The 21,937-nt window shown below is 38.2% G+C and overlaps 1 protein-coding gene across 2 annotated transcripts in view; it reads left to right on the forward strand.

The window, feature by feature from the left end:
* Nucleotides 1-21,937, forward strand: part of Pals2 (protein associated with LIN7 2, MAGUK p55 family member) — a 107,999-nt gene that overhangs the window by 12,385 nt on the left and 73,677 nt on the right. The window lies entirely within an intron of this gene.

Raw genomic sequence — 21,937 nt, forward strand, 5'->3', positions numbered from 1 at the left:
GAGGGAAGTCACAGAGATCTGCCTGCCTCTCGGTCTTCCAAGTGCTTGAGCTAAAGGCATATGCCACCACTGCCCAGCTTATATCTTTAATACAGAATTATTGTCAGGTATTTACTAGGTGAACATTGAAATGCTCTTAGATTAAAGAAACACTAAAACCCGGGTGGTGGTGGTGTACACCTTTAATCCCAGCACTCGGTTTAATCCCAGTACTCAGGAGGCAGAGGCAGGTGGATCTCTGTGAGTTTGAGGCCAGCCTGTTCTGCAAAGTGAGCTCTAGGACAGACAGGACTGCTTACAGAGTAAACCCTGTCTTGAAAACCAAAAAAAAAAAAAAAAAAAAAAGACAAGAAAAATACTAAAACCTGTTAGCATAGTGTGCGTTAGTATTACTTGGACTATAGGGATAACTCTTCACAGGTACAGTTTCTCCCAGTGAGACATTCTGTGCTATTTGAAGACATTTTTGGTTTTTATTTCAAGTGGAGAGTAGTACTTTTGCCTAGTGAGTAGAGGCCAGGGCTCTTACTGAATTGATTCACAAGGTAGCATTCCACACACATACATACATAACATCTACCCAGCCCCAAAGGCAGTGCTGCTAAAATTAAAAACCTGAATTCATCTGTAATCCAGGAAATGGAGGCAAAAGGATTAGAAGATTGAAGCCAGTGGGTGCTAAACACTGTGACTTGTGTCTCATTCACAGGCAGGTTCTTTTCTGGGCATTTTTGGAGATCTCTATTACTCCCTTAACTTTTCTTCAAACTTGGCCAGATGTTGGCCTTTCCTAGGGCTTACAGAACCATAGATTTTCTTTGTTGTGCTTCTACCCTGTGCTTCATCTTTGTGGTGATGTGCAGGGGTGTGTGTGTATGTGTGTGCGTGCATGCTCACGCTTGTGCACATGTTCATGGAGGCTGCAGGTCAACATCAGAAGTCTTTATTTAGGGCTTGCCACCTGTCTTCTGAGATGGGAAGCCTCTTGCTGGACCTAGAACTTACTGACGTTGCTGAACAGGCTAGCAGGCAGGACTGAGAAGTCCTCTTGCCCATCCATTACTCATGCTAGGGTTTCAGTCCCACCATGCCCTGCCCAGCTTTATTTTTTCCTTTAGAGTGCTGGGTTCTGAACTCAGGTTATTATAATTGTGTGGCAAAGGCATTGCCAACTGGGTCATCTCCCCAGCTTTATCTAGGTTTATCTTATAAGGTTTATAAGGGTTTATCTTAAGGTATTTGTGATATATAATTATTTCTAATGTTTTATAGCCCTCTTTGAAAGTGGATTCTTCTGCTAATCTCACTTATCTTGTATACACTTTTCCAAGTTTAGGTCTGGAGAGATCACTTTTATATTCAAATCCTGAGTGTGATTTTTTTTTACTCTTGCAGAAGTGCACTTTGTGTTTTTAATTTATTATTTTTTGCTTATGAGTACTTGCCGTATGATGATGCCTGTGTACCATGTGTGTCCCTGGTGTCTCTAGAGACCAAAAAAGGGTGTGGGATCCAATAGAACTGGAGTGACAGACATTGTGTGTCTTCATGTGGGTGTTGAGTGGAACCCAGGTTCTCTTCTTGGAAGAAGCCCTTAATCACTGAGCCATCTCTCCAGCACTGTTAGCTCTTTTAATGCACTTGTCTAAGTTTGCTTCTCTAATCTAAAACACTGAGCAGAGGCAACTTGTCGAAGAAGCAGTTTAATTTAGCTTACAGGTTAAAGTCCATCGTCAAGGGACGTGAAGGAAGGAACATGGAGTCAGGAACTAAAGCAGAAGTCATGGAAAAATACTGCTTACTGGCTTACTCAGCTTGCTTTTTATTTATGTATTTTATTATTATTTTTAATTTGGTGGTAAGTTCTCAATATATAGGCCTAGCTGTCCTCGAATTTGGAGATCTATCTACGTGCTACCTACTGAGTGCTAGAATTAAAGCATATATCATCAAGCCTGGCCAGCTTGCTTTCTTATTCACCCAAGGGTGTCACCACCCAACATGGGCTGGGCCCTCCCACATCATTAATCAAGAAAATGCTCCATAGATGTGCTCACAAGCCAATCTGATGGAGACAGTTTCTCAACTGAGAGTTCCCTCTTCATAGTGACTCTGGTCTGTGTCAGACTGACAAAATGGACAGCACAGCACTTGAAGGTATTTGTATTCCTGGTCAAGGATGAACTGTGTCTGGAGTCTAGGTATTTGTCTTTGTTGTTTTATAATGTTTCAACTTGTTCTACTTTTTAAATGTAAGTAAAAATGTTTTAATATAAGGAAACTTAACAGGAAAGTTACCCAGGAGCTATTAATAATAAGAATAATTTTATTCTTGCTTATGTTTACAGATTGTGTGTGTATGTTTGTATGTGTATAATTGTAATATAAATATAAAAGTTGAAGGAATATATCCATAGTGGAGACAAGGGGATATTTTAAAAGAGCTGTATATTTTCCTTATCTCACTTACATTTGTTATTTTAAACATACTGGCTTTTAGGAACATGCAAGTGTACCCTGACTATGTGTTCTTGCTACTGTGTACAAAGGAAAACAGGTAAATATCTATACGGCAGTATACAATGGGGTGAATCCAGATTTGTGTCGTAATTTTTTGTTGCTGACTAAATGCCCAACAAGAAGCAACTAAGGAAGAAAAGATTTATTCTGTCTTAAAATTTAAAGGGATTTAGTTATCATGGTGGAAAAGGTATGGTGACTCAGGCTGGCTCTGTCCAGGTGAGTGGGAGCTTTTGGTACAGCTTTCTCCTTCTTAATGATAAAGAAAGTGCTGCACTTCCCACTTCTTTCCAGCCAGCCCTCTTGCTCCAGTAAAGTTCTACTGCCAGAAGGTTCTGCAACCTCCCAAAACAGTGCTACCATCTGGGGATGTTGAGCCTATGGAAGACATTTAACATTTAAACCACAGTGGGGTGTGTGTGTGTGTGTGTGTGTGTGTGTGTGCATATGCACACATGTGAAGCATTCAGACACATGAGATTGTGGAAGACATTTCACATTCAAACACAATAGTATGTGTGTGTGTGTACACTTGTGTACACTTAGACACCCATGAATCAACATCTGGTGTCACCTCTCAATCCCTTCTCCACTTCCCTTTTTGAGACAGGTCTCTCACGCTCTCTCGCTTTCTGAACCTGGAGCTTGTTGATTCAACTAAGCTGACTTGCCAGCAAGCCCCAATGACTATCTGGATTACAGGATATATTGCTGTACCTTGTATCAGACTTTTTCTTTTAGGTCACCAACCAGCTCCCAAATTGTGACATAGAGACTTCTTAGTAGTTACGAATGCTCGACCTTAGCTCTTATTTTAATCTATTTCTCTTTATCTACATTTTGCCTTAGGGCTTTTTACCTTTCTTTCTGTATGTTCTCTTCCGTGGCTTGTTGGCTAGCTGGCTGACTGGCTACTGCCTGATTTTTGGTCCTGGGCATGACCCTCTCTTTCTCCCTGGTTCTTTGCTTCTTCTCTCTTGTTCTCTTCTCTTCTCCTACTTATTCTTTCTGCCTACTGGCCCTACCTATCCCTCTCTTGCCTAGCTATTAGCTTTTCAAATTTTTATTAGACCAGCCAGGTGCCTTAGGCAAGCAAGATGAAACAAATGTAACATATCTTTACATCATTAACAAATGCCACAGAAACAAATGTCACATACCCTTACACAATTAAAGTCATTCTACACCATAAACAAATGTAACACTTCTTTACATAGTTAAAGTGATGTTCCACAACAGTACCTGACATTTTACAAGGGTCTAGGGATCCAAACTCGGTCCTTGTGCTTACATAGCAATAACTTTACTAATTGAACATCTACCTAGCCCCCTAATGATAAGTTTGTATACAGAATTTGTTATCTTTAAGAAGCAAAGTACTAAGGTTAAGTACATGTTTTTATTCAGTAGTCATTTACTATCTTTTTCATATGCATTGGTTATATCTTTTCTTCATCTTCCATTTTCATCCAGGCAAATATTGTCTTCTTTCAAATCCAAACCATGTGATTCCTAGCTAAATCTGTTAATAACAGAGACTTTTGTTAGTTTATTCAGTGTTATTTTATAGATCATCCCAATATGCACTGCAAATTTTAATGGTTATTGTTTTACTCTTGACTCCTTTCTGGAGATTTTTGTAAGCTCTGGGGAACATTGACATGGCAGCTGCTATTTCAGAAAGGCAGTGTCTTATACCTTACTCCATGAGTACACAATTAGCATTGGTAAACCCATTTTAATGCTTGAGATACTTTAGCTAAGAAATATTTGAAGGCACTGCTCTTCGAAACCTAAAAATTCCAGAGTAGCTAATTGTGTTGCTTTGACCCAGCATCTCTTGAGGGAGGGATTTAACTAGTCCATAATCTATTTTTTTTATTTTTATTTTTTGAGACAGAGTCTCACTTGTAGTTCTGATTGGCTGGGAACTCACTGTGTAGACAGGAGTGGCATTTGCCTTCCTCTATCTACCTCCTGTGTGCAGAGATTGTTATGTGCCACCACACCCATTATTTATTTATGATACATTTACTTTAAAATTTAAAAGATATCGTTACATGATGTGGTAGTCTTAATGAGAATGCTTCCCATAGGCTCATATATTTGAATGGTTTAGTCATCCAGGAGTGGAAATGTTCGAGAACGATTAGGAGGTGTGGCCTCATTGGAGTAGGTGTGACCTTGTTGGAAGAAGTGTGTCTCTGGAGATGGACTTGGAAGTTTCAAAAGTCCACACCAGGCAATGTCTGTCTTTATCTCCCTGCTGCAAGCAGATCAGGATAAAAAGCTTAGCTCAGCTATTTCTCCAGCAGTATGTCTGCCTGCCACCAATTTTCCCACCATGATGGTAAAGGATTAATCCTCCAAAACTGTAAACATGCCCTCAGTTAAATGTTTTCTTCTGTAACTTGCCTTGCTCTTGGTGTCTCTTCACAGCAATAGAACAGTTAATTAAGACACATGATAAACAAAATGGCATGTGCTTTTAATCCCAGTATTCCAGAGGCAGAGTCAGGTAGATAACTGAGTTCAACCCATGCTGGTCTATGTAGTGATTTCTAGGCCAGAAAGAACTATATAAAAATAAAATAAAGTAATCATTTTTGTTTTTATTTTTTTAAAAGAGGTTAATCATTGCTCAGCTAGTGATGTTTCCCAACAGTTGGTGACTAACATTTTTGGCCAGATTCTTGGTGCAGAATCACCCTTAAAGCTCTTAGTGCTTATTGCCCTTTTTTACTGCTTGGTCCTTGAACAAGCATAATACTCTGGCACATTTTCAAGTGCCCCCCTCAATAGAGGATGTCACTGTTAAGTTTCAGAATGAAACATATGTCTTAGAAACCATCCATGTTTCCAACTTTACACAGGAGCTATTGATTGTCCAATAAGGAAGACTATTTGTGCTCATGCATTCTCAAGGGAGACCCAAATAAAATCTCCTTGGGACAAACTTGTGTGCACCTCTGAAGTCTACAGTACAAGATTACTTGTTTTCAGTGTTACTTGCTATTCTCTGTAGCAGCCTTCTTTTTACTGTGTTTTTCAGGTTTTTTTTCCTTCAGTGTTTTAAGATTTTGAATTATGTGCTCTTGCTTGACTGCGTCTTTTTATTCAAGATAATTTCATGTGGCCTGATTAGAGTACACATTCCTCAAGACATTTACTAAGGCTTTTCTCTAGTGACTGGGGAAGCTGCTGACTCTGGATAACTGTTAACTTTCCTGCTCAGAGTTTTCTGAACGAAGTAGGTGTATTTGAGCCTTAAGTCCTTGAGTGAAGACTGAGTAATTTCTTTGACTTCTTTGTCCAATCTGCTCTTATACAGGGTAGGAGTCACTTCCACCTTGTGAACCTTTGCTTGTGAACTAGCCCTCATGGCCACTGTCATGTTTGCCCATGGAGATTTTCTAGGAGATTTGTTTTCTTTTCATTTTAATTTCAGAGGATGTCTGTGGTATTTTAGTTAGCATTTGTAGAAGCATTGTGAGACACTTACTCTCAGATTATCTATCAGGCCTGCCTTTCAGCTGGATACACAAGCCTTACTTCCAACTTCTAAGCCTTTCCAACACCAACTTGATAATCTTTCCATTTGAATTCTCTACCATTCTACCTTCAGTATTGATTACTTTTGTCGTTTTGTTTTACAGATGTACTTTGATTTGGGACTTGTAGAGGGAGAGGCTGTAGACACTGTGTTCAGTCTCCCTCTTTGACTAATACTTGTTTAATTGTTTCAGGGTCTAAACCCATACATAGCACTGGCTGACCAGTGGAAGAGTGAATGTTTTTCCATTTAACTGTGGTTTGAACATAAAAAGCACCATCTTTAATCCTAAAGGAGATGAAGAGATGGCAGTGGAGGCTGACCCTGAGATCATTAACTTTGCAGCTCAGCATGGCCTCATTCAGATGGGAGACATGGAGAGCTGTGATCTATGTGGGGATTCTACTGTAAAGTCCAAATATGTAGGGTAAATGATATTGCAGGTATTTGAAGCCAGAATTTTAAATTTTCTTTGAATAAATACTAACTGCATTGTGTATAGCATAATACTAACAGAGTACAAAGGGAAAACAGTATTATGTCTGTGAGAGACCTGTTGTTTAAAATAGATAATTCTTCAATTTGTTGTAGTTGTAATCTGTAAACTCTACAAATACTGGATGACCAAACACTAAACTGTTTCTTCTAAGGGAAATACAGGACAAGGTTTCTATAATAGTCCTAGTGTTTAATACATAGCTTTATTTATATTAATGTGTGTGTGTGTATAGTTTTATTTTATGTGTTTCCATGCAGAGGCACTGTACTTAATATATTTGTTGTTGATATTCATTTATTTCCTAGCCTGCTTTATTTTAATTCATAACCAATCTTATATGGCAAATGAAGCTTGCCTTATTAAATTAACATATATATATAATGTTAACCTTTTTAAATAAGGTATAATCATAGCTGCCTTGTATTCAAAAGACCAGACAGTACTATGATTGGAGCCATTTTAGACAGGTTTTGTAAAACACATAAATGAAAAGAGAAAGATGGCACTACATAAACTGAAAGGGATACTTGTTTCTACCATGAGAACTGAAGAAAGAAGAGCTTGCCCACTCTTTGCTGGATCTGTGAAATTTTGGTCAACTCAAAAATTTCAAGCTTTATACATATCTATACATGACCACAGTTGATTGTGTACCTACAAATAAATTTCAGTAAAAAGGTTAGTTAGAATCCATGAATAAATATTGATATACAATAGTGTATTCTAAATTGGGAGAGTGGGTCACGGATGTCTTCACTTAGGTCAGTTAGATAAAGTCATATCAGGATGAAGTATTGAACTTAAGGGGTAGTAATTGGCCAAGTGAGGATAGAATTCCCTGTAAGGAAGGATAAGAAGAAGTTGAACTGGGCTGTTTAATGGAATGTTAGTGCAGAACCATAAAAATAAATTGGATTTTATAGGTGAAAAAGAGCTAGTAAATGATCTTTCCAGGGGAGAAATGTGTTTATGTTTAGGAAAGCTCATTCTAAGGATGATATTAGAGATTGTTTTACTTATTTTAATGTTACTAGTAACAGTATTATACACTGGGTAAATTAAGGAAAGAGAGGTTTATTTGACTTGTAGTTCTGGAGGTACAGGTTTAAGGGCCACGTCTGCCCATGGCTCTCTTGTGGACAAGGTGTCCTGTGCATGCATCAGGAAGCATGTTTCTTTTCTTTCTCCCTCTTCTAAGATTATATTAACTCTAATACAGTCCAGAGGTCCAGCCTATCAGTACTATAATCAGATCACATTTTCTTCTCTTAATTTATCACTCAGTAGAGATTAAACACAAATATGAGTTTCAGAGGATAGAATCCATAGTGAAATCATAGCAGGGTGTGATGGTTACTGTTAATTATCCACTTGACAGAACAGAGTCACCTGAGAGACAGACCTCTGGGGATGTCCGTTGGGAGGTGTTTTGATTGCATTAATTGAAGTGAGAGTGGCTCCATTCCCTGACTGGAATCTCGGACTACATAAGTGGGGAAGGGAGCTGAGTAACAGTGCATTCATTGCTCTCTCCCTCCTCAACCTCTCACCATGACAGATTTCATCTTTGAACTGTGAGCCAGAAGAATCCTCCTGTAAGCGACTTTTGTCAGGGTGTTCCATCACAACAACACCAAAGAAACTAAGATGCAGGGCCAGGGAAGTGAATCCGTTTTAGATTTTGAAGTGAGAGGTAATAATTGAGAAGTATAAAATTATGAAGTAGTGATAGTGGAATTGTGAAAGAGGTGTAATTTGAGGAATATGCAAAATTCTGAATTTGAAAAGTCTTTGAGATGGGGAAATAGTGAAGAATAGCTCTACATGCTAGCATTAATTAAGATGGAATATGGGGCAGGTCAGGTGATAAGCTTGGAAATTTGGAGTTTCAGGGACCCTTGGCAATTTTATGGGAAATACTGAGCCTGAATCTTTGAAGACACAGCTTTGAAAGACATTAGACATTGAGCAGTACCTGATTGCTTGCTGTGTATCAAGCCTTTGTCTGAGTGCCAGAGGAAACGCAACTGTGAATGAATGACTCTGAGCCACACAGGCATGTGAACAAAGGTAGCTTGGGTGAGTGTGATTATGATGGAGAGTGTCAGGCTAGGTGCTGCTAAAGATGGGGTGTTTGATTTGGAATTCCCCTCTGTATGCTGTGAATCTTGGCTAATAAATTAAACTGTCTTGGCCAGATAGGGTAGAGTAGAGCTAGGTGGGGAAAACTTAACTGAATGCTGGCAGAAAGGAGGTGGAGTCAAAAAGAAGCCATCGAACAGCTGTCAGAGACATACATGCTAGAACCTTGCCAGTAGGCCACAAACCTCATGGTAAAATATAAAATAATGGAGATGGGTTAATTCTAGATGTAAGAGCTGGCTGGCAGTACACTTAAGTGATTGGCCAAGCGGTAATTTAAATAATATAGTAGTTTCTGTGTAATTATTTTGGGAGTCTAGGTGGCTGGACAAACAAACAGGCGGCCTCCTTACTACATTTGGGTTTGTCTTCTGAGGAGGTGACAGCTACACTAAGTAAATGAAGAAAATAAAGGTTTATCGGATCTCTGGGAGGGCCATTTCAAATGAGATGGTAGGGAGTGGTAAAGATGCTAAGTAAGTGAAAACACCAAATGGACTGGGCACATTTAAAGGAGAGGAGGTTGGTGGACAGGGTGGGGAGCTATAGGAAATGAAAGAGGTTCAGCACACACTATGACAGGCTGTAAGTGGACTGGAAAGCCTTTGGACAGCATTAGGAGAGAGTAGTAGGATCTGCCTTGTGTTATAAGTGGCAGTTGTAGCTGCTCTGTAGAAAGAATATTGTTGAGATCTAAGTTGAAAGTGGAGAATTTGTCAGGTGATGACTGTTTCACAGGTGAAAATGGCTCAAAATAGTGTGAAAGAGTGGGCAAGTGAAGAGGCAGGTGACTTTTCAGCCACCTCTATCCTGACAGAGTTGAACTGGAGGGTGTAGGTCATTGGCAAAACACTTGGGTAGTATGTGCCAGGCAGTGAGTTTGGTCTTCACCCCTGCAGACGAATGTTATCATCAGCTCTCTATGGCGCCTACCTATTTTTCTAAGTACATCTGTAAACTATGTGCGACTTGGAAACAGTCTCCCAGTAAAATTCATCAGTCTGAACTTACATAGTTTTGAGGTATTTATTTTTAATGACTTGAATGTTTAGATTTAATAAAATGTAACATTGATCCTGTAGTCATGGTTAGTGTTTTTCAGTGCTCATTAGATGTATGAAAATACTTTCAGACAGTGTTGATTTAATAATACTAAGTTTTGACCTGTTTTGTGAGATCTCAGTCCTAAAGTGTTTTCAAAGGAGAACAACTGCAAGGTGGAAGAACATCAGGAATAGTGACATTTAGCTGAGCTCTGTTTTGGGTGTTACCTTGTTTTGATTTAATATGCAGGTGTAACTTAAGGTGTCCTGTGCGTGTGTCAAGAAGATGAACATGGGCAATATGTCCTTCCTCCATCAAATATTAAAGAAGGAGCGTAGACCAGTCAAGAGACATTTAAATAGGGGAAGTGGGAACTCGAAAGCAAAGGACATAGTGGGAATTACAACTTAGTTGGCTGAACTTAGTTTTGTTTGTTCGTTTGTTTTAAAGTAAAAGCAGAAAATTAAGGATTTAGAGAACTAAGAATTTTTTTTTTTTTTTTTTTTTTGGTTTTTCGAGACAGGGTTTCTCTGTGGCTTTGGAGCCTGTCCTGGAACTAGCTCTTTAATTATTATTATTATTTTAATATTTATTATGTATACAATGTTCTGTGTATGCCTGCAGGCCAGAAGAAGGCACCAGACCCCACCACAGATGGTTGTGAGCCACCATGTGGTTGCTAGGAATTGAACTCAGGACCTTTGGAAGAGCAGGCAATGCTCTTAACCCCTGAGCCCCTGGAACTAGCTCTTGTAGATCAGGCTGGCCTTGAACTCACCCCATTCGCCTTCCTCTGCCTCCTGAGTGCTGGGATTAAAGACATGTGCTACCACTGCCCAGTCCTCCACATTTTCTTAATTTTTCTTGGCAACAAATTGGCACACTGACTTATGAACAAAAATCAGAAATTTATTTTTTTGCAATTCTGAACACTAGATGCCTGAAATTGTTACTATTGGGCCCAGGTCAGGTCAAGGTGTCATTAGGCTGTTCCTGTTGGGGAATCTAGAGAATTCCTTTGTTGTTCCTCTCAGTTTCTCATGGGCACTCCTTAGTTTGTGACTGCGTTATTCTCACCTTTGAAAGCCAGTCTTTCAAATCTCTTAGCTCTGTACTCCCCATTTTTTTCTTCCTTCCTTTTCTGACCCCCACTCTCATCTGCCCTCACAATATCCTTATTTAATATAATGACAGTTTTTTTAAATATTTATTATGTATGCAATATTCTGTCTGTGTGTATACCTGAAGGCCTGAAGAGGGCACCAAACCCCATTACAGATGGCTGTGAGCCACCATGTAGTTGCTGGGAATTGAACTCAGGACCTTTGGAAGAGCAGGCAATGCTCTTAACCTCTGAGCCATCTCTCTAGCCCTATAAATGATAATTTTTTTTCTTGGTAAGGTAATGTTCAGTTTCCAGAGATTAAGACAGATTCCTTTGGGGAGACCTTTGTCCAGCCTCTCAGATTACTAGTTAGTTGGTTCAGAAAAGGGAGAAGGGCTAAGTTTTGTCCCATTCTTCTTCTGTAAAGTAGTATTTATTAACCAGCGATGATTTTGCTGACACTATCCTTAAGAGCGTTTCACTGTCACAGATGAGAGGAGTTGCTACCAGTGACTGGAATCTCAGTGAGGAGTGCTTCCAAGAGTACCAGGACAGCCCTGAAAAGGAAGAAACAGTACCAGAATGCCAGCAGCATGGGGTTGATAGACACTAGTCTTACAGCATCTATTGACCAGGTGTGGTGGTGCACACCTGAATTCCAGTACTGAGGATGCAGAGGCAGGAGAATGACAGGTTGGACCGTTGTTAAGGTATATAACAATTTCTAGGCCAGCCTGGGCTATGTAGTGATAGTGTGTGTTCGTTTATTGATTTGAGTTACAAAAAAAACTGATTGACCAGTATCATAACTAATCTGTTGTTACTTAAAATAGAGTCCATGTCAGGGTGTGGTCTTGGAAATGTGTCTTTTGCCAGGAGCTCTGGCTCCTCACTCTTCTGGTGCACTATCGCTGAGAAGTTAGCTTAGTGGTGGCAGTGATCCCGAGTGTGGTGATGTCTCAGTCTGCACGTCTTTCCCACCCTTGTTTAGGGTAGTTAATCTTACTTTGTTTTGTCACTTAGTTTCTTTGGGTCTTTCCAAGTCATTGAACTTGGTTTTCATATAAACATGATATTTATAATACCATACTTCATATCAAATTTAATATGACATACATAAAGAAAGTACTGTGCTTTAAGATCTTATTTCCAGATGCAGCTTGTTTTCATAGCTTTTAACTAAGTGATATGAAAATGGCTAGTGCTATACTTTTTAGAAATTCTTGAATGTTCTGGGAAATTTTGTTTAGTGCTTGTCCTACTTGGCTTTCAATTGTTGTAATAAACAACATGACCAAAAGCAACTTGGGGAGGAAATGCCTCATTTTAGCTTATAGTTTACAGCAGCCATGCAGGAACTTGAAGCAGAAAGGAGTTGCTTACAACTTGCTCAATTAGCTTTCTTAGCCTTAGACCTAGGAATGGCTCCTCCCACAGTGGTGTGTTCCCTCCTGCATCAATTAGTAATGAAGAAAAAGCCTCACAGATAGGACCATAGTCCACTCTAACCTAGGCAATTCTTCAGTTGTGGTACCTTCTATATAGGTGACTTTTAAGTTTGTGTGAAGTTGACAGCTGAAGCTAATTATAACAATACTACAGTGATAGAGTTTATAAGCTATTGAATGCAGATTTATGAACATGAGTTTCATGCTTCAGATACTTTTTTCATAAGAGAAACATTATTTGTTTTCATTAACCATAACAAATACTATTTAAAAGTGTATTTACTCACAAAATAATGTTCTCAAAGGTTCTTTTCTGTCTTTCTTTCTTTTTTTCTTTTTTCTTTTTTTTATCCTAGGTAGGATTTTGGTGCCTGTCCTGGAACTAGCTCTTGTAGACCAGGCTGGCCTTGAAATCACAGAGATCTGCCTGCCTCTGCTTCCTGAGTGCTGGGATTAAAGATGTGAGCCACCACCACCCGCACTCTCATAGGTTCTTAGTTTAAATCACATGGTTCTTTAAGATGAGGACCTTTTTCTCTTTCAGAATGGTATGGGATTTAGGACTGGGTCGTAGCCGCAGCTTTTCTGTTGCTCTTTTATATTGTTCAGATTATGAAACTCTATCCAGTCAAAACAGTAAGTTTGCTGGTAGACGTGTTTCAGAGAGTTTTTTGAAGGGTCTTTCTCAGTAACCTCAAGTTGGTGTGGACTTAATGATCATCATGCCTCAGTTCTTAGATTATAGGTATGCACGGCCATACTGGCTGTGATTTTAATTGATTAATATAAATAAGCTAACATATTTTAGATATTTAATAAATGTAATTCAGGAAATTCTTTCTCTTACTACGTGGTACAGTGTGCTATGCACACAACCCAATACCTAATATATTTTTAGGGAAGTTCCCTTTTCTTGTGTTATAGTTTTTGTCTTCCTACATTATAGATCTAAATAATCTTAAATGAATATTTATTTAAATTATGTACTGTTGACTAGTTAATGTCTAATTTTCATCTGACTTTTCAGTGTATTTACAAAGATCAATCAAATACTGACTGACAGAGTGTAATAGGTGAACTCAAGCTCCTTCCAACCTGAAGATTTTATAAAATTGACAGAATCCCCAATTTTTTCTCATTTTTCTGCTAAAAGTGTGTAGAGTACAAACAGTATTTATTTCTAATAGATCTCTAGTAGTTCATTACCACATAAGGGGAGTTCTCTAGCATTTCAAATGAAGATGACCATCTTCAAATGAATTTATTATGTATGGCCATATGCACGTATGTTTTGTGTTTGTGTACATTTTAATTTTGGTTTTATAAGTAAAATTGTATTCTCATCTTTTATTATTCTAACTGGCACTTTGGTCTAAGAATCTTAGAATAGTTAAGTGAACTTTTTTTTTCAAATATTTATTTATTTATTTTGTATGCAATATTCTGTCTGTATGCCTGANTTGGTTTTTCGAGACAGGGTTTCTCTGTGGCTTTGGAGCCTGTCCTGGAACTAGCTCTGTAGACCAGGCTGGTCTCGAACTCACAGAGATCCGCCTGTCTCTGCCTCCCGAGTGCTGGTATTAAAGGCGTGCGCCACCATCGCCCGGCAACTAAGAAGTTTTGAAGAGAGTGGACAGATAGTGACATCATAATATACATAAAAGGTTGAGTCTGTTGTAGGAGGACTCAGCTTGGTAAGGTGGGTGAATAGTTTTACAATGGTAAATTAAAAGCACAGTCTTTAACACCCAGGTGAAGTACGTTAAAAGTCAGTTGGCGAGATTGCTGTTGTAACTGGGATTTGGAAGTAATCAGAGAAATGCTTGTTGAAGTCCCAGAAGTAAATGAGGTCTCTTGAGAGAATGAAATTGTCAAGGATTTTGGCAGAAGTGTCTTAGGTTTCTATTGTGATAAAATACCATGACCAGAAGTAACTTGGGAAGGAAAAGGTTTATTTGGTGTATAGATTACAGTCCATGCTCTGGGAAGCCCGGGTCTCCAAGACTGATTACTGCCTTGTTCACTCTGCTTTCTTATACACTCAGGATCGCCTACCCAGGACTGGCAGTGCCCACAAAGGGCTCAGGGCACTACCTACCATACTAACCATCAATCCAGAAAATACCCCCTCAGACTTGTCTACAGATTGATCTTACGGAGGCATTTTCTCAATTGAGGTTCCCTTTTCCCAAATACATCTAAGGTTGTCAAGTTGGGGAGAAGTCAGCACAGGCAGTGATAGTCTATCCTTCAGTAGAATACTTCATTAGTTTGTCAGTTAGGCTGTTCCTAATTTCACTGAAGAAATTTGAAGAGAGCAGTAGCCGTGTGGAGAACTGAAGAGACAATGCCCAGTGCAGGCTAATCTGTAGAGGCTGCTGTGAGGTAGAGGAAGGTGATGAAGAATGCTTAAATGGAAATGAGGTTCAAATTAGAGTTTCTTGAAAGTAGTTATTTATGACTGGGGAAGATGTTACCATTTATGCATGTAGAAGCATAAAGTGCAGAGGAGATCCTGGAGTTAAAATTGAGAAGTAACCCCAGGGTCATGGTCCCATAGCAGGCAGGCAGGTATAACCATTGTACAGATACCAGCTTTGTGAAATAAGAAAGGTGTATTTCCCTCATCTGTGGAAAAGAGATAAGAAATGATGAAATATTTCTTTCATCACAGGTAGAGGTAAAAGTTGGGGAAACTGGCAATTAGCCTCTCTAACTTTTCTCTTTCACAAAGTCTGTTGACGGTATAGTGGTAAATATTTTACAACAGGAATGTGACATTGTGACAGAACAGTCACAACCCTGTAGACCTTTTACTGGTCCAGAGTAGTTTGAGAATGTTGAAAAACTTGGGTATAGGAATAGAAAGTGAGGAAGAAGCTGCTGAAATCAGAGGGAAGCAAGATGATTTCCTTGGATATGTGTGTGTGTGAGCTCTGGGCATGTCACCTGGTAAATGTAAACAGCTGTCTTTTCAGACCTAGGTGTGGAAGGGAAGCTTTGTTAAAATAGAAAAGTGTTGCTTTAGAAGCAAACTTGTGAAACATCTTCAGTATTTGAGAAACTGTGGAAGCTTTTAAAATTTATGAAAAGTCACAAATTATATTTTTAATTTATGTTGTTCCAAGCATTTTTGAAAAGATGACACCCAGTACAGATTGTAACTACTAGAAATGGGGGCTGGCAAGGACATGCAGTTGTCTACCATAGGGAACCGTGCAACAAGGAAAGATAAAGTACAACTAGACTTGTCGGAGGGCTGCTTCACTGCTTTGAGCAGACTGCATATTGCTTAAGTTCTTAACAGCCAGGAACTCTTTCAGATAAACGTGGAAAACCTAAAAAAAATCTGTTTGTTTTGAATCTGATATAATCTAAGTTTTCAGCAACATAAGAGCTCATTGACTTCTTAAATTTCCAAAACCTTGCTAAATAATTATTAAAGCTATCATGTGTAAGAGTTCACCTGGACACATAGAATAAGTTATGTGTATATATTTGACTGCAGTAATGTTCATGTGAGGATTCTCTGCATGCTGGTCTGAGTTCTTACTGAGCCCAGAAGGGGTGAACTTTGGGGAAAAGAATTTGCATCCCAGTTTCTAGTGGAGTACTACATATATACTCTTGCAAAAGTAAGCAACAGTCTGAACATTGAGCCAGAGTAAAATGTCCTTAAGTTTATGGACTTACTCTACTCTACTAACTTATATAAAACCAATCATTTTAGTTCAGCATGATAACTACTCGACCCTGAATTGTATTTCATTGTAGGTCAGTGATATCTGAGCCCCAGTACCTTGGTAGGATGATACTGCTAGTGTGACACTAGATAGTGTGGCTGTAAGGACAAATAGTTTTATGAGGACATAAGTAAGTGGACTGAAAACTTTGTTTGTGTTAAATTTTCATATTTACAAATTTGAGAATGATTGTATCTTTTAAAAGTTGGAAATATTCATGGCATGAGTTTTAAGAATATTTTATATGTTACATATTAGTTGAATGTTTTACTAAGACATACTTCATGCTATAGACCTAAAGAATAATGAAATAGTTAATATATAAAGACAACTTTGTCTTTAGGTTTTTCTTTAAAAAAAAAAAATCTTATCAGACCGTGGTGGCGTGTGTCTTTAATTCCAGCACTCGGGAAGCAGAGACAAGAGGATCTCTTGTGAGTTTGAGGCCAGCCTGGTCTGCAGAACGAGTACCAGGATAGACCACAAAGCTACATAGAGAAACCCTGTCTCAAACAAAAATCTGTCTGCTTTTTGTCATTATTGTTGTTTTGGGCAGTATTGGGAATGGAACCAAGGCCCTCATAGTATGCCCTCTGCCACTGAGCTACATCATCACACCAACAGTTAATTGATTTTGCTTTATGATTTTTCTACATTTAAACTGGTTACTATTTACACATGATAGCTGCACTTGTTTTTTTTTTAGCTTTTAACTTAAAGCTGTTAATGCATATATAGAGAAAAAATTGTTGTGTTTCCTCAACTCCTATTTGAGTTTGAACTTTCTGTTTTGTTTTTAAACTGTTATTTTTATTTCCATATCAAGTAAATGAAGTGGTTTACATTACTGATGCCTGATTTGTTTTTAAAAAAATTTTAACCATTTTGCAAGATGACAGTTTAGTTTAGCCTTTTCCGTTCTACCTTTAACCATGTGTATACATAATAGGTACTTCCAGTCCCGACATCACTACATTAGGGATCTTGCTCAGATTGGTATTTATTTGTATATATATTGATAAGCTCTATTCATAAACTATAGTTACTATTTTCCTTTCTTATATTTTAATTTTCTTGGCATTAATAATTATTTGCTTAGTTTTCCAAACCACTACCTAACTAATGTTCAACACTGAAATCCTTGCTAATTTTCTTCATGAACCTTAAGGGTATTATTAAAATATGTCAACTTTATTTTCTGAACATGTTACTCCTAAGCCTCTCACTTGGCCAGAAGACAGTACAAATTCTCTATGTCTGGTTGTCCTTTCTTGGGCATTACCTTTACTTTCTGGGTTGAGCTTTTAGGGCCTGGATCATATATCTTTCTCTTTTGATCTTTGTTTCATGCTCAGAGTGGTAGTATGACTTTTTATAATCTTAAGAAACACTTGCGGTAGGTTAAATTTGTGAAACTTTATATCACCAACTCATAAAATTATATTTAACTGCCTTACACTTGATAAGACAAAGAATTTTCAGCTGTAAAAATTTAAAGGCCTTCTCCATCTTCTGTCTTTAGATGTGGTCAGTGAGCAGTTCTGATTCCTGAGTCTTGGCATGTACTTCTCTCTCTCCTTTTTGCCCTCAGTTTCCAGAAATTTCACACTCAAGTATATTAGTTTGAATCTGTTCCCGTTGGTTTTGCTAGGTGCTCAGTGTTGCATTTAGTTCAGCAACTTCACAGTTCTTGGGTCTGGAAAGTGCCCAAGCTCTCATTAATTATTTCCTCTCCCCCATTTTGTGTGTCCTCTCTCTTCAGAACTCCCATCTTCCTCAGGTGCCCACTAGTCAGATGATTCCCCATGCTGTCACTGTGTTTTTCTACCCACTGTGTATATTTTGTTGCATTTTTGACTAGGATAAAATTAGAGAAATTCATTTTGTCAAATTCAACCACAACAAAATTAAGGAGGAGCTTCTACTAAAAAAAACTCTTAATTTTAAATTTAGTTATACTTTAAAGGCATCTTTGATGAAGAGAGCCTTCTGGCTTCTTACAGATACAGACAGTATTATAAACTCAAACTAATACCAAATAGACATTGTATTCTAGTTTTAATGTGTCAGTTCTTTGTTTCCAAGAGGATAAAACTAGTAATAAAAAGAAAAAATGCATAGCACTAGTAATCTTTCATGGCATTATTTATCTATTTACTAATAATTTGTTGTTTATCTGTGGTATGTAAGACACTATTTTGGGACCTCTAAGAAGAGTGTAAATCTTGTTCTTTGAGAGATGTAACTTAAAAGCAGAAATGGAATCTTCTGGAAACTGATACAATGATTTCACTCTAAGCCCCTGGTAGATGCCCAAACCTCAAGTTCTAGAGCCATATATATATTGTTTTTTAAAAACTACACTCACAAATTTAATGCCTTTCCATGGTTGTTACTATAGTTACTTTCACAAAACTATTACGTATTTCTTTTTCCATCCTTTTTCTTCATGATTCTTTTTTCTTACCATAGATAGATCATAGCAACCTATCACAGAATGATTTGGTTTCCTTAGAAAACTAAACTCTTCACTTTTTCACTTAAAATACTTGTACTTTCATCATTTGTCTTGCAATTTGGGACTATTTAAAAAGGATTATTTGAACACCCAGACTTTTGGCCTGCAGGAGAGGGGGGGGGAGGAGGAGGAGAGGAGGAGGGAGGGAGACAGGGAGGGAGGAGAGTAGAGAAGAGTGTTTATAGTAGACAGACAGTTCATGACCCTGATGGAACTGAGCAGGATGGTGCAAGAATTCAACACCAGTGCAAACAGTGTCAGTTTTATTTTGAGGGCCGTTTTTTCTCGGGATTTTCCAGTTGATATATTCAGACCACTCCCAGTTGATTATAGGGAACTAAAACCATGGATAAAGAAGAGTGCTACTGTAAGTGATGGAAAACTATTCTTTCTCTTTGTCTGGTCAGGTATTTTTATTTAAAACAGTTGATGAAATAGGAAATCTAGATAGGGATTCTTTTTGGATCTTCACTTTATCTTGTAATCATTATTACAAAATAAACGCAATTCTCTACAACTCAAATTTTGAAGTCCTACCTCCAGTGTGTTATTTCTAGAAGTAAGGCCTAATGCCTTTATGAAGGTGACCCAACACAACTCTCTCAACTTCACTTTCTACTTTGAGAATAGCAATGAAAAATCAGCAGTGCTCAATTTCAAAAAATGCCTCCACGAAACCACACCGGTACCCTTATCTTAATTCCACCCTCTATAACTATAGGAAACAAACAAAAGGCTATGGTACGATACTTCCCTTTTATCAACAGTTGCATATTCTGTGATTTTAGTTATTTGTGAACAACTGCCATCTGAAAAGAGTAGCATAGTCAAGTGACAGTTACAGTATTTTTTAAGTTGTTACAGTTGTGTTATTAATCACTTTCAATCTGTTATCCTGCATCTAATTCATAAGCTTCATCATAGTTGTGTATTTGTAGAATCTACAGAGCTCAGTACTGTTTGTTTTTGAGCATATGCTAGACATCTTATTCACCCCATAAAGAGGAAGCTACTCTGTTGACTGAGGTTTCTGTCCTGCTTGGTTTCTGTCCTCCCACCAGGTCCCACAGCCATTAGCCCCAAAGAAATCACACAGAGGTCTATATTAATGTTAAACTGATTGGCCCATTAGCTCAGGCTTCTTATTAACTCTTATAACTTATATTAACCCATTCTTTTTTTTTTTTAAATATTTTTATGGTTTATTTAACTTTATTTTATGTGCATTGGTATGAAGGTGTCAGATCCCCTGGAACTGGATCTTCAGACAGTTGTGAGCTGCCATGTGGGTGCTGGGAATTGAACCCGGGTCCTCTGGAAGAACAGTCAGTGCTCTTAACCCCTGAGCCATCTCTCCAGCCCTAACCCATTATTCTTACCTGTTAGCCATTTGGCTTGGTACCTTTTTCAGCGGGGCAGTCACATCATCCTTCTTCTGTGGTTGGGACAGGACTTACTTTTACTTTTTGAGACAGGTTCTCTTTATATCTTTGGCTGTCCTGGAACTCCCTCTGTAGTCCAGGCTGTCTTTGAACTTGCAGAGATCCACCTTCCTCTGCCTCTGTCAGGAAGCCTCTCTTAAATGAGAGCGCTTGCCTCTAGCAAGCAGAGCAGACCCGAGAAATTACCGCTACCAAGAAGCCATGCTTTATTCTTTTCCGTCTAGAATTCCTTCCCAAGCTCTGTCAGGATTTATGTGGATACAGTTATCCACACGTTGGCACCATTCTGTTGTTTGAGGTTTTGCTGCAGGAACCTGGCAGGACAGAAATCCTGACAAAACCACTCTACTTTGTTACAGCAGTTTAAGCTGGGCAAACAATCATTACAGTTGATTTTTGTTAGCTATATAATATAGAGTGAATAATTAAAATGCAAATCTATTACCATTCTTCAGCATTGCTTGCCATTTTTCTTTTTTCCTTACTTTCCTAGAGGTTAGACCCAGGGCTTTGTGTGTACCAGGCAAGTTCTCTACCACCTAACTAGACCCCCAGCCATAACTGTAAAAGACTACTTTAAGCCTTTAAGCAAGAATGTAAGACAAGCAGTTTGAAAGAAAGGAAACAATTTATATTTAATAGTTTTTTTCTTTCATATTCCACTTCACGGTTTATTGGAAGGAAAATACCCACACAGTGATTGTGTAGTTAACTTTCACAGTTCTGGGAGACAATGAGAGAGAATGCTAAATCATACTCACTGTTGATCTGTCATCCAGCATCTCTTCAACCCTACTGACTACAAGGAGTTTCTAAATGGTCTCTTTTTTTTAATCAACCCACAAATACTCTCTTGTGTCATAAATGCTATCCTGTGTGCGTTTTACACCTTAGTAAACTTTGCAACCGCTTCCAAGTTCCACAGGATTTCTGATCCCTTCATTTCCCTGTCTGAGTTAGCATCACAATGGAAATGAGAGGTAGTTGGTGTTGACCTACTAAGTTGGTACCTTGGCTCCCTCAGTACTAATAATAAACCACATGGCTTAGTGGCAGGTGTTGGACTGAAACTTTTTTCTAATACTAGTTCTGTGTTGAGTAGCCAAGTAAATTGTCTCAAGATCTATTTATTTATTTATTTAGCACATGTTAAAATGAGTCCTCAAGTGTTTATCCCCTTGGCCTGTCAGTTGCAAAATGCCTTTACTGTCCTTCCAGCCTTCTGGACATTTTCCTTCTTCCTATTAAGGGAAAAAACTGAGATTACTTCGTGGAAGAATCACACAGGGGGTTGCTGCTTATAAGCATGACTCAATCATGGAACGATTAAAAGAATAGGAGACTGTAAAGGCTTCTACTGTTGATGTCACTTGATGCCTTTGATTAATAACTTACCACCTGTAGGTGTGTGTTTATATTAGCAGTCTCTTCTGGCAATAGTAGTAAATCTTCCTTCTTCAATTACTATACAAAGAAAATATTATCTATTTGATCATTTTTCAATTGTGAGAGAGTTGTAGAGCATTTAAGAAGAATCAGAACAAGTCCTCTGACCTGATAGTATTTGAAAGAATCAATAGAGAACTCAACTTAGTAACTGTCTCATGCCAGATAGCTGGGAGCTACATGCAAGAGCATGCTAGTGCATATTTCATGTGTGTGTATAGTTAAAGGAGAAAGGTAAGTAATTTTTATTTATTTCTATAGTGTCCTGAAGTCTGTTTTCTTTTGGGTATCTGAAAAGATTGTGGTTAAGGTAAAATATTATTTGTTAGAAATTTTCTTGTTTGCAGGATAGAAGAGGTGATTGTTAATGATTTAAAATTAAACAGTAAGCCTTAAAGAAGTTTTTTTAATTTATTTATTTCTTTATTAATTAATTAAAGATTCCTGTCTCTTCCCCACCGCCGCCTCCCCTTTCCC

The sequence above is a fragment of the Alexandromys fortis genome, unplaced genomic scaffold, assembly GCF_014885135.2.
Source record: "Alexandromys fortis isolate MF-2015 unplaced genomic scaffold, M_Fortis_MF-2015_v1.1 scaffold_93, whole genome shotgun sequence".
NCBI classification, from domain to species: Eukaryota; Metazoa; Chordata; class Mammalia; order Rodentia; family Cricetidae; genus Alexandromys; species Alexandromys fortis.